The 13,995-nt window shown below is 36.4% G+C and overlaps 1 non-coding gene across 1 annotated transcript; it reads right to left on the reverse strand.

Annotated features, from left to right (window-relative positions):
- Nucleotides 1-13,293: 13,293 nt before the first annotated feature.
- LOC127742180 (small nucleolar RNA R71) lies at nucleotides 13,294-13,397 on the reverse strand. The gene has a single exon (XR_008003367.1). It is a non-coding gene; the product is annotated as a small nucleolar RNA R71 (small nucleolar RNA).
- Between the last annotated feature and the right edge of the window lie 598 nt (nucleotides 13,398-13,995).

The raw sequence follows: 13,995 nt of genomic DNA on the forward strand, positions 1-13,995 counted from the left end.
CACCTTGGCTCTATCTACCTTTATTCCCTTGTTTGAGACTTGGTGCCCAAGGACAATACCTTCAGTTACCATGAAATGGCATTTTTCCAGTTTAAAATAAGGTTTGTCTTTTGGCACCGTTTTAAAACTAAGGATAGATGGTGTAAGCAGGAATCAAAAGAATTTTCAAACACAGAAAAATCATACATAAATAGCTTAATAAATGTTTCAACCATGTCAGAGAATATAGAAAGCATGCACCTTTAAAAAGTTGTTGGAGCATAGCATAAACCAAACGGCATCCTCTAGTAGGCAAATACTCCAAATGGGCAAGTGAACGCCATCTTCTCTTAGTCTAGAAGATCCACCGCAATCTAATTGTATTCAGAATAGCCATTCAGGAAATAGTAGAAAGCGTGTTTGGCTAATATCTCAAGTATCTGATCGATAAAAGGCAGAGGAAAGTGGTCCTTCCTAGTGGCTGTGTTGAGCCTCCTATAGTCAATGCACATATGCCATCCGGTGATGATTCTTGTAGGGATTAGCTCATTCTTTTCATTTCTAACGGCCATCACCCCCCTTTTTTGGGAACCACTTGCACCAGGCTAATCCACAAGCTGTTAGAGATAGGGTAGATGATTCTGGCTTCCCAAAGCTTCATGACCTCTTTTTGAACCACTTCTTTCATAGTTGGATTAAGACGCCTTTGTGGTTGCACAACAGGTTTAGCATCATCCTCAAGTAGAATTTTGTGCATGCACATAGTCGGACTTATCCCTTTTAAATCACCAATGGTCCAACCAAGGGCCGTTTTATGCTCCTTCAGAACAAGTAACAATGCAACCTCTTCACCCTTGCTTAGAGAGGAGCTTATGATCACCAGATAAGAATCTTTTTCCCCTAAGAAAGCATATTTGAGAGAATGGGGTAGAGCCTTTAGTGTAAGCTTTGGTGGTCCTCTCTCCTCTTTGTGCACATTTGACACCTCCTTGAAAGGTATAAGGTTATCAGTCTCATTCGAGTTTCTTTCTAAAGATGGCTCCAAAACATCTTCAAGCTCTTATGCTTCCAAAACATCTTAAACCAATGGTTCAATTAAGTTAATCTTTATACATTCCTCAGGATCACTGGGATGTTGCAAGGCCTCAAGTACATTGATCACAATTTCCGCTTTACTAACCCTTAATGTCAATTCACCTTTTAAACATCAATCAAGGCCCTTCCGGTAGCAAGAAATGGGCTTCCAAAGATAATGGAGGCATCGGCATCTTTTTCCATGTCCAATATGCCAAAATCCATAGGAAAAAGAAAAGTTCCAACTTTCACAAGCAAATTCTCAATCACTCCAAGAGGGAATTTAATAGAACGATCTAAAAGTTAAAGAGAGATTCTGGTGGGTTTTACCTCATCAATATGGAGTTTTGTCATCAGTGAAATAGGCATGAAGTTGATGCTTGATCTAAGATTGCACAATGCCATCTAAATAGTGACGTCTCCAATGGTGCAAGGAATTAGAAAGATTCGTGGATCTTCATCTACTTTAGAACGTTCCTCTGAATAATGGCACTACACTCCTTTGTAAGCACCACTGTCTCACTTTCTTTCTAATCCCTCTTCTTGGTCAGAAGCTCTTTCACGAATTTATCATAGAGAGGCATTTGCTCCAAAACCTCAGCAAAGGGGATATTGATTTCTAACTTCTTAAAAACCTCCAAAAATTTAGAAAACTATTGATCCTTTGTTACCTTTTGGAGTCTTTGGGGATATGGAAGTTTTGGCTTGTATTCAGGCACCGAGGCCTTCGCCTTTGGTGGCTCGGCCTCGACTTGAATAAAGTGAAGGGAGGCATGCTCAGGGGTGGTTTTCCTGGAGAATTTGGCATCACTTAGGGTTTCTTTATCACCCTCTTCATGACTTTTAGTTTCTGGACCTACCATCTTGCCACTTCTCAGACTGATAGCCTTGCATTCCTCACTTGGGGTGTGATTAGGCTTCTCCGCACTTTGCCTGTTCAACTTGTCCACTTGAACTTTCAAGTTTCTAATTGAGGCTTTAATTTCCTGTATGAAGCTATTCGTGTTCTTAGAGAGTTTTTCCAAGGCTATCTCCAACTTTGAAGTTCTTCGATGATGTGAATATGAATTATATGCTTGAAAGGGTTGATATTGATGGCCAAAATTATTCTGAGGAAAGTAGTTATTGTTGTTGAACCCGGATTGCCTTTGATTTTGACTCTGATTTCCCTAACCAAAGTTTGGGTAATTTCTCCATTCCAGGTTGTATGTCTTGGAAAAAGGATCATTATTGGCCGGTCTTGAAGAATAACCCATGCAATTTACTTGCTCAGGACGGGTTTGCTCATAACCAAAGCTTCCAAATTGAGACATTCCACCACTCATATTAAAAGAAGGATCTGGGGTAGCAACAGAAGAGAATTGCATACCTCTAAAGTGTTGAGTAGCTATCTGCTGAGATATTGCATTGTTCTGTGCCAAAATAGCATCCAAGGCATCTAGCTCCATGACACCTTTCTTCACGGCCCTCTCTGAAGAGTATAAGTACTGATTGTTGGCCACCATCTCAATCAAATCAACGGCCTCATCCCTAGACTTCATATGCAAAGAATCTCTTGTAGAATTATCCACAGAGAGCCTGAAAGCATGAGTGGTACTGATAAGCGGATATTTTATACGCTTTTTGGCATCATTTTCATATAGTTTTTAGTTTGTTTTATTTATTTTTTAATAAGTTTTTATAAGTTTTAGTGTTAAATTCATATTTTTGGATTCTACTTTGATTTTTTCTATTTTTTTACAATTTCAGGTAATTTCTGGCTAGAATTGAGGAGATGGAGTAGAAGTCTGATTTAGAGACAAAGAAAGCAATGCAGATGCTGTCCGGATCTGACCTACCTGCACTTGGAAGAGCTTTTATGGAGCTAGAAATTTCCAAATGGATCGTTCTCAATGGTTATAGAAAGCTTAATTCTATAGCTTTTTAGAAATATATAATAGTTTATACTTTGCTTCGGATTTGAAGGCCCAAAACTGGCGTCCAACGCCAGCTTCCTGCCCCCTTCTTGGCGTCCAGCGCCCAAAGAGCAGAGACCGGCATCCAAACGACCAGAGAGGACCCCCTAGCCAACGTTCAATGCCCAAGAAGCCTCATAGCACATGGATCTCATCAAAGCTCATCCCAAACACTCACCAAGTGGGCACCAGAAGTGGATTTTAGCACATGGTGTTCAATTATCCGGTGCTTCCGGTATATTTTCGGCAATTAATGACTGGGAGAAAGAGACTTTTCACTTACAGTCTCTTCTCTTATTATTTCTATTATTTTATTTAATTACACTTACTAGTCATCTGTTTAGTATTTAAAGTGTATTTTACATTCTCCATCAGGGAGGACATCCATTATTTTTGAGTTTTACATTGTATTTACTTTCAGTATGAGTTTCTAAACCTCCTAGGTTGAGGGGAGGAGCCCTGCTGAGCCCTATGAACTAATAAAAGTATTAATGTTTCTTCTTCGATCTGTGTTTGATTTACTTCTAAGATGTATATCCGCTCTTCAACATGGTGAATAAGATAACCATAGCTTGCTTCAAACCACAATCCTCGTGGGATCGACCCTGACTCGCTCAAGTATTACTTGGATAACCCAGTGCACTTGCTGGTACAGTTGTATGAAAGTGTGGGGATTCGAGCACCAAGTTTTTGACACCATTGCCGGAGATTGTTGAGTTTGGACAAACTGACGGATTGTCTTACTCCCTAGATCAGGTAATTTATTTTATTTTATTTTATTTGAGTCTTTTAATTTTTGTTTTCTTTTTCCTTATTTCTTTTGAAAATTCTAAAACCTTTTTCAAGAAATATTTGTCTTTTCTTTGTTTAGTCTTTGTTCGTGATTTGAGTCTTTCCTGTTTTCTGTCTTTCAATTACAAAAATTTTAAAACTCCTTCAAAAACCATTTTAAAACTATTTTCAAGCATCCTTAGCTTTCTGTTTGAGTCTTTGTTTGTGTTCTTGTTGAGTCTTTTATTTTTATTTTCTTCTTCTCTATTTTTTCAAAAATTTCAAAACCTTTTTCAAAAAATATTTTTTTATTTCTTTTTTTAATCTTTGTTCTTGGTTTGAGCCTTTTTGTTTATGTTCATGGTAAATTTTCGTTTCTTTGAGTCTTTGTTTTTATTCTTATTCCAATTTTCGATTTTCTGGTATTTTTCTTTCAAAAATTTTTCAAAAATAGTTTTTCTTTGGTTAAATCTTGTGTCAAATCTTTGAGTTTGGTGTCTTCTTGTTATTTTTCTTCAATTTTTTGAAAATTTGTGCTTGGTTTTCTAAAAATTTTAAGTTTGGTATCCTTTTCTTTTTTTATGTTCTTGTGTTCTTTGAGTCTTTGAGTTTTGTACTTTTTGTTCTTATTAGCGTTCAAAGTGTTCTTAAGTTTTCTGTGTTTCCCTCCAAAATTTTCGAAAATTAGGGGCATCAGATCTAAAAATTTTAAGTTTTGTGCATTTGTGTGTTTTTCTCTTTCATCATTAAATTCAAAATTAAAAAAAAATATCTTTTCTATTTTCCTTTTAACATTATTTTCAAAATTTTTAAATAAAAATTCATATTTCAATTTTTAAACTTTTAACTTATCTTTGGTGTCAAGTTTTCAAAAATCAAATCTTTTCAAAAATAAAAATCATATCTTTTTCAAAAATATTATCTTATCTTTTTCAATTTTCAAATTTTAAGTATTCAAATTTCAAATTTCAAAAATTTTTCTTATCTTTTTCAAATTTCAAACTTTAAAATTAAATATTTTTCAAAATCAAATTTTAAATCTTATCTTTTTAAATCTTTTCAAATCATTTTTGTTTCTTATCTTACCTTTTCTAATCTCAAATTTTAAAATTAAATCTTTTTCAAATCTTTTTAATTTCTTATCTTATCTTTTTTCTAATTTCAAAATTTTAATTTCAAATCTTTTCTTATCTTATTTTAAATTCAAATCTTTTCTTAATTAATTACTTCTCTTCTCTCTCTTCTTTTTCAAAACTTCCTAACTAACTTTCACCTCTTCTTAATTTTCAAAAAGTTCCTTCTCTTTCTCTTCCCTCTTTTTCAAAAAAACAATAATTAAAATTCAAGTCCTTTTAATTTAATCAACTTAATTTTCGAAAATAATTAATAAATAAAATAAAAACAAAATTATTTTAATTCTTATTTATCTCTTTTATTTCTACTTCTCTTCTTTTCTATTTCTATTTATTCGAACTCTTCTTCTATCTCTTCTTCCATTCTCACTTTTATTTCTCTCTTCTTCTTTTTTCTTCATATCTAACTGGAAGCTCTTTGGTCCAAGTAGCACAAAAAGCTTTCTTCTTTTCTTTCTTTCTTCTTTTCTTGTTTATGACCAAGAATAGGGATAAAGACCATCACTGACTTCCTACAGTTCTGTTACACTACAGAGACCAATGGAGTGGATCCTGAACTCCATAAGCTTAAACTATTCCTATTTGCTCTGAAAAATTGAGCAAAAGATTGGTGGGATATTGCACCCAAAGGAAGTATGAATACCTGGGATCAGGTTATTACCAAATTCCTAAAAAAGTTCTCTCCTTTGTAAAGATTGGCTAAGTTAGCAACAATTATTCAGACCTCAGTCAAGACAGAAGTTCTAGACAAAGAGACTGTAGCCGCACCCTCTGCTGAGAGTTATAATGCTCCTATTGCTATGAACGGTGACCACCCTCAAGGAGACACTCTCACCCATGACCGGTGGACACCTGAGCAGGGTAATATTCCTCTTACTGAATTGTTTGAGGAAGTGCAGTCCCAAAGGGCCCTCACAGAAAGCATGATGCTCTCTAAGAAGGAGACCTTGAAAGAAGGTGAGACAGTAGTCTTCACCAAAGAGGCCGTACCTCAGGAGTATGCTGCTACAGAAGGATCCTAAGATTGCCATTGGGCACGCCCCTACAGAAGAAAAGGAACCTCAAATTGATCCTTCTCTAGGCGTGCAAGAGGAGTCTGTGATGATCACAGAGCTCGCTCTTGCAGAGGTGAAAGAACCTCAAGAGCCACATTTCCTTGGCATGCAGAAAGATCTGGCAGATGAGCAGTTAGCTTATTTCGCAGCAGCCCTTAAGGAGATGCAAGTCAATATCTTTTTTACAGAGATATTAGAAAAAAGGACCCCCTATACGGCCTGTCTAAAAGACATTCATTTTTAAAAGAAAGACCTAAGGGAGATGAAATAGAGATAGTTACTGAGAAGTATAGTATCCTAATTCAGCATAAGCTACCAAGGAAGGTGCCAGATCCACGAAGCTTTCAGATCCTATGGACTACTGGAAATATCATTTTTAATAAAGCCCTGATGATCTTGGCTTAAGTTTAAATCTGACACCTTCCATTGAGGTAGAGGTCGAGTCTGGAGAGACTGGGAAGGCATTAAATGCCAGTGAGGAAGCCCATACTGGGTGTTTAACGCCCCTCCTGATAGCAGAGCTGGCGTTGAATGCCAGCCAGGGAGCACTAGCTGGGCATTCAACGCCCAAACAAGCAGGCTTTCTGGCGCTAAATGCCAGTGAAAAACCCCTCACTGGGCATTTAATGCCTGAACAGGTAGGCAACCTGGCGCTGAATGCCAGTGAGGAACCCCTCATTGGGCGTTCAACACCCAACCATCCAGGGAAGCTGGCGTTGAACGCCAACAAGGATACCGCTGCTGGGCGTTCAACGCCCAAAGTGATATAGGGACTGGCGTTTAACACCAATAATGGTGCACAGCATGGGCGTTTGATGCCCAATAAGCTAACAGAGCTGGCGTTAAACGCCAGTGAAAGCACACCTTTTGAGTGCTCAGTGCTCACTCAGGAAACCTCTATGCCAGAACTAAAGGAAGCCAAGCCTCATATAAAGACCATAGAGGTTCCTTTACATGGGCTTCTACACTGCATGAGCTCTGATGAACACTCATCCTCGGATGAGGATGAAGACAATAGGGAAGAGCAAGTTATTCGGTACCTAGGAGCTCTTATGAAGCTGAATGCCAAAATGTTTGGTACAAAGCCTTTGGAGGAAAGACCTCCATTACTTTCCAAAGAACTCAATACTTTGGTTTAGCAGAAGCTACATCAGAAGCTTCCAGATCCTGGACGCTTCCTGATTCCTTGCACCACAGGCACCATGACCTTTGAGAAGGCTCTGTATGACCTAGGGTCAAGCATAACCCTCATGCCACTCTCCGTAATGGAAAAGCTGGAAACCCAAGAGGCACAAGAAACAAGGATTACCTTGCATAAGGACTAGATGGTGTTCAAGGTTCTGGACCCTCCATTACCCCCTGACAAGGGAGGCACTTGCCTAAAGGATTCAGCATCCAAGCCTCCTCCCTTGGATGAAACCAATTCAATCCCTCCTAAGACTAAACGTAAGTTTGGAGTTGGATGTACACCGTCCACAAAGGAAGAAGGCCCAAAAGGAAGATACCTAGGGGCTGGAAAAATAAAAATATCCCTACTAAAGGATTTTCACCATGGAAGATGGTGGTATTCACTTATCTCATCATGGTATTCACCATGGAAGAGGGAAGTGACAAAAAGGGGACACCAACATATTGCTGTAATCCCAACCCTGCCTCATGCAGTGAATAAAATCCTGTCTCTTGAGCGTATTATGCTATTCCATGAGAGCACAAGAAGGAAGCTCCCAATAAGGAGTGAGGATTTATTCCTCTATGACTATCTTCATCCTTGAAAAGAGTTGTTCGTCAAGCTAATAACATTAAAGAAGTGCTTGTTGGGAGACAACCCAACCTTAATTATTTATTTTATTTTATTTTGTCTTATTTTTCTTTTAGGGTTATGTTCATATGCAGCAGTCAGAACAGAGATAGAATTCACAGCAGTGAAAATAGAACACTTTGGATAGAGTGTTAAAGTTGAATGCCAGCCAGGGAGCAGTCCCTGGGCGTTCAAACACCAGTGCAAGAGAGCAGGGAATCTGGAATTCCCTAACCTCTCAGGACCAATGGGTCCCACAGAATCTCCACCTACCCCACCTTCTTCTACCCTATTCTTCCCCATTATTCATATTTGCTCGAAGACGAGCAAAAATCTAAAGTTTGGTATTGCAAAAGCTTTTCTTTTTGCTTCTACCATTCCTAAGTATGGCACCAAAGACTGGTGAAGTCTCAAGGAAGAAAAAGGGAAAGGCATTCGCCCCCACAAGAAGAGGATGGAGAAAACTAGAAAGCATGCACATGAGCTTGTGCAGCATCCGTAACAAAGACAAAGGAGTGACATTGAAGATCAAGCACTACATGGGATCCTCAAGGAGGACCACTAGCCACTATCATTCAGGTGGATTCATTCTCTTTTACTCCTTTCCTGTTATTTTTCTATTTTCTGTCTGTTTATTTATCTGTTCTCTTGTTCTTATTGCATGATCATTTGCATTGATGTCTTAAAGTTGTAAAATGTCCCATATATCTCTAACCTTGCTTAAAAAAATTTTATTTGAAAAGAATTGAGAGGTACATAAATTTAAAGTTTAAAATAAGAATATTTTAATTTTGTTGATGTGGTGGCATTGCACTTGTTTTCTACATGTGTGAATTAAACAGTGCATATTTGAAGTTGGAATTTTTGAATGTTGGCTCTTAAAAGAATAAGGAAAAAAGAAAAGTATTATTGATAATCTAAAAAATCTAAAAATTGATTCTTGAAGCAAGAAAAAGCAACAAAAAGAAAAAGAAAAAGCATGATGCAAAAGAAAAAAAATTACATATGCATGCGAAAAAGAGAGAAAAAAATGGCAAAAAGAAAAAGAAAAAAATAAAAATAAGAAAAATCCATTACTGCCCAAAAATGCAGGAAAGGGAAGGCAGATTGAGAAAGCCAATAATCCTTTAAACCAAAAGGCAAGAGTAAAAGAACCCAAGGCTTTGAGCATTAATGGATAGGAGGGCCTAAAGGGATAAAATCCTGACCTAAGCGGCTCAATCAGGCTGTCCCTAACCATGTGCTTGTGACGTTAAGGTGTCAAGTGAAAAGCTTGAGACTAAGCGGTTAAAGTCGTGGTCCAAAGCAAAAAGAGTGTGCTTAAGAACTCTGGACACCTCTATCTAGGGACTTTAGCAAATCTGAGTCACAATCTAAAATGGTTCACCCAGTTAAAGTGTCTGTGGCATTATTGTATCCAGTGGTAATACTGGAAAACAAGGTGCTTAAGGTCATGGCCAAGACTCTGAAATCTGTGTTCAAGAATCAAAAAGAGCTTAACTAGGAGAGTCAATAATATCATCTGGATTCTAAGTTCCTAAAGATGCCAACCATTCTAAGTTTCAATGGATAGTGAGGTGCCATGACTATTCAGAAGCAAAAAGCTACTAAATCCTGCTCATCTAATTGTAACTAAGCTTCATTGGAAACTTAGAAATTTATTGTATCTTAATTTTCTTTTTATCCTACTGTATTTTTAGTTTCCTGGGGACAAGCAACAATTTAAGTTTGGTGTTGTGATGAGCGGATATTTTATACCCTTTTTGGCATCATTTTGATATAGTTTTTAGTATGTTTTGTTTAACTTTTTATAGGTTTTAGTGTTAAATTCACATTTTTGGATTCTACTATGAGCTTTTGTGTTTTTGTACAATTTCAGGTAATTTCTGGTTGGAATTGAGAAGCTGGAGCAAAAGTCTGATTCAGAGACAAAGAAAGCACTGCAGATGTTGTCCGGATATGAAGCCCAAATAGAACGTTCTCAACAGCTATAGAAAGATGACTTCCAGAGCTTTGTAGAAATATATAACACTTTATACTTTGATTTGGATTAATGATGAGAGGATAATTTATACGTTTTTTGGCATTGTTTTTAGGTAGTTTTTAGTAGGATCTAGCTACTTTTAGGGATGTTTTCATTAGTTTTTATGCTAAATTCATATTTCTGGACTTTACTATGAGTTTGTGTGTTTTTCTATAATTTCAGGTAATTTCTGGCAGAAATTGAGGGACCTGAGCAAAACTCTGATAAAAGGCTGACAAAGGACTGCTGATGCTGTTGGATTTTGACCTCCCTGCACTCGAAATAGATTTTCCGGAGCTACATAACTCCAAATGGCGTGCTCTCAATGGCATTGGAAAGTAGACATCCAGAGCTTTCCAGCAATATATAATAGTGCATACTTTATTCGCGATTAGACGATGTAAACTGGCGCTCAACGCCAGTTCCATGCTGCATTCTGGAGTCAAACGCCAGAAACACGTCACGAACCAGAGTTGAATGCCAAAAACACGTTACAACTTGGCGTTCAACTCCAAGATAAGCCTCAGCTCATGTAAAGCTCAAGCTCAGCCCAAGAACACACCAAGTGGGCCCCGGAAGTGGATTTCTGCATCAATTACTTACTTCTGTAAACCCTAGTAGCTAGTCTAGTATAAATAGGACTTTTTACTATTGTATTTAGTGTCTTTGATTGTAAGGTCTTTTGACGATTCGGTCTTCTGATCACGTTTGGGGGCTGGCCATTCGACCATGCCTGAACCTTCATCACTTATGTATTTTCAACGGTGGAGTTTCTACACACCATAGATTAAGGGTGTGGAGCTCTGTTGTACCTCAAGTTTTAATGCAATTACTACTATTTTCTATTCAATTCAGCTATTCCTGTTCTAAGATATTCGTTGCACTTCAACATGATGAATGTGATGATCCGTGACACTCATCATCATTCTCACCTATGAACGCGTGACTGACAACCACTTTCGTTCTATCTCAGACCGGGCGCATATCTCTTGGATTCCTTAATCAGAATCTTCGTGGTATAAGCTAGATTGATGGCGGCATTCATGAGAATCCGAAAAGTCTAAACCTTGTTTGTGGTATTCCTAGTAGGATTCTGGGATTGAATGACTGTGATGAGCTTCAAACTCCTAAAGGCTGGGCGTTAGTAAGGTATTACTTGGACGACCCAGTGCACTTGCTGGTTAGTTTTGCGGAGTTGTGACTAGGTGTGATTCACGTTTGAGAGCGCTACCAAGTTTTTGGCGCCATTGTTGATGATCACAATTTCGTGCACCAAGTTTTTGGCGCCGTTGCCGGGGATTGTTCGAGTTTGGACAACTGACGGTTCATCTTGTTGCTCAGATTAGGTAATTTTCTTTTTTATTTTCTTTTCAAAAAGCTTTCAAAAATATTTTTGAAAATTCTCCTTCTATTTTCGAAAAATCCTTCAGAGTTTTTAAGAATGAATTCTAGAGTTTCAAAATGGTATGCTAAAGCTTAGCTGGCCATCAAGCTTTAGACTAACCTAATATGATTCCTGGGATTTTGATTGAGGACTTTGAATTCATTACTTCCTTTTTCCTATACGTTTTTCGAAAAATATAAAATAAAATCCAAAAAAAATAATAAAATTATAAAAATCAAAAATTGTGTTTCTTGTTTGAGTCTTGTGTCATGTTTTAAGTTTGGTGTCAATTGCATATTCATATTGTTCTTGCAATTTTCGAAAATTCATGCATTCATAGTGTTCTTCATGATCTTCAAGTTGTTCTTGGTAAGTCTTCTTGTTTGATCTTGATGTTTTCTTGCTTTGTGTCTTTTATTGTTTTTCATGTGCATCTTTGCATTCATATTGTCTACGCATTAAAGATTTCTAAGTTTGGTGTCTTGCATGTTTTCTTTGCATAAAAAATTTTCAAAAATATGTTCTTGATGTTCATCATGATCTTCAAAGTGTTCTTGGTGTTCATCTTGACATTCATAGTGTTCTTGTGCATGCATCATGTGTTTTGATTCATAATTTTCATGTTGTGAGTCATTTTTTATGCTTTTCTCTCTCATAATTAAAAATTCAAAAATCAAAAAATATCTTTTCCTTTTTTCTCTCAAAATTTCGAAAATTTGGGTTGACTTAGTCAAAAAAATTTTTAAAATTAGTTGTTTCTTGTAAGTCAAGTCAAAGTTTCAAATTTTAAAAATCTTATCTTTTTTTTTCAAAACTTTTTCAAAAATAAAATCTTTTACTTTTATCTTATGAATTTCGAAAATTTAAAACTATTTTTTCAAAATCTTTTTCTTAATTTTATTTCAAATTTTCGAAAATTGTGCTAACAATTAATATGATTGATTCAAAAATTTGAAGTTTGTTACTTTCTTGTTAAGAAAGGTTCAATCTTTAAATTCTAGAATCTTATCTTTTAGTTTGTTGTTAGTAAAGTAATCAATTTAATTTTAATCATATCTTTTTATCTTATCTTTTATATCATATCTTTTTTCAAAATTTTATCTTTTTTTCAAAAATTTAATTTTAAAATATCTTTTCTAACTTCTTATCTTCTTATATTTTCAAATTTGATTTTCAAATCTTTTTCAACTAACTATTTGACTTTTTGTTTGTTTCTTATCTTTTTCAAAACCACATAACAACTTTTCTCTCTCTAATTTTCGAAAATACCTCTCTCTTTTTCAAAAATTCTCTTTTTAATTAATTAATTATTTTAAATTTTAATTTTAATTTTATTTCTTATCTTAATTTTCGAAAATCATTAACTCCTTTTCAAAATTATTTTCAAAAACTTCTGTCTCTCATCTTATTCTATTTATTCATTCATTTACTAACACTTCTCTTCATCTCAAATCACTGCCCCTATCCTCTCCTTTGTGTTTGGATTCTCCTTTCTTTATTCCCTTCTTCTTCTACTAATAATAAGGAACCTCTTTACTGTGACATAGAGGATTCCTCTTTTTTTTCTGTTCTCTTCTCTTTCATATGAGCAGGAACAAGGAAAAAGGCATTCTTGTTGAAGCTGATCCAGAACCTGAAAGGACTCTGAAGAGGAAACTAAGAGAAGCTAAATTACAATAATCCAGAGACAACCTTGCTAAAATTTTCGAACAAGAAAAGGAGATGGAAGCCAAACCTAACAACAATAATGCATGAAGGATGCTTGGTGATTATACCACACCTACGTCCAAGTTTGATGGAAGAATCATCTCAATTCCTACCATAGGAGCAAACAATTTTGAGTTGAAACCTCAATTAGTTGCTCTAATGCAACAGAACTGCAAGTTTTATGGACTTCCATCAAAAGATCCTTACCAATTCTTAACTGAGTTCTTGCAGATCTGTGAGACTGTTAAAACTAATGGAGTAGATCTTGAAGTCTACAGGCTCATGCTTTTCCCTTTTGCTGTAAGAGACAGAGCTAGAACATGGTTGGACTCTCAACCTAAAGATAGCTTGGACTCTTGGGATAAGCTGGTCACGGCCTTCTTGGCTAAATTCTTTCCTCCTCAGAAGCTGAGCAAGCTTAGAGTATATGTTCAGACCTTCAAACAAAAAGATGGTGAATCCCTCTATGAAGCTTGGGAAAGATACAAGCAGATGACCAAAAGATGTCCTTCTGACATGTTTTCAGAATGGACCATGATAGATATATTCTATTATGGTGTATCTGAGTTCTCTAAGATGTCACTGGACCATTCTACAGGTGGATCCATTCACCTAAAGAAAACGCCTGCAGAAGCTCAAGAAGTTATTGACATGGTTTCAAATAACCAGTTCATGTACACTTCTGAGAAGAATTCCGTGAATAATGGGACGCCTCAAAGGAAGGGAGTTCTTGAAATTGATGCTCTGAATGCCATATTGGCTCAGAACAAAATGTTGACTCAGCAAGTCAACATGATTTCTCAAAGTCTGAATAGATGGCAAAATGCATCCAACAGTATTAAAGAGGCATCTTCTGAAGAAGAAGCTTATGATCTTGAGAACCCTGCAATCGCAGAGGTAAATTATATGGGTGAACCTTATGGAAACACCTATAATTCATCATGGAGAAATCATCCAAATTTCTCATGGAAGGATCAACAAAATCCTTAACAAGGCATTAATAATGGTGGAAGAAATAGGCTCAGTAATATCAAGCCTTATCCATCATCTTCTCAGCAACAGATAGAGAATTATGAACAGAATACCTCTAACTTAGCAAATTTAGTCTCTGATCTG

The sequence above is a fragment of the Arachis duranensis genome, chromosome 9, assembly GCF_000817695.3.
Source record: "Arachis duranensis cultivar V14167 chromosome 9, aradu.V14167.gnm2.J7QH, whole genome shotgun sequence".
NCBI classification, from domain to species: Eukaryota; Viridiplantae; Streptophyta; class Magnoliopsida; order Fabales; family Fabaceae; genus Arachis; species Arachis duranensis.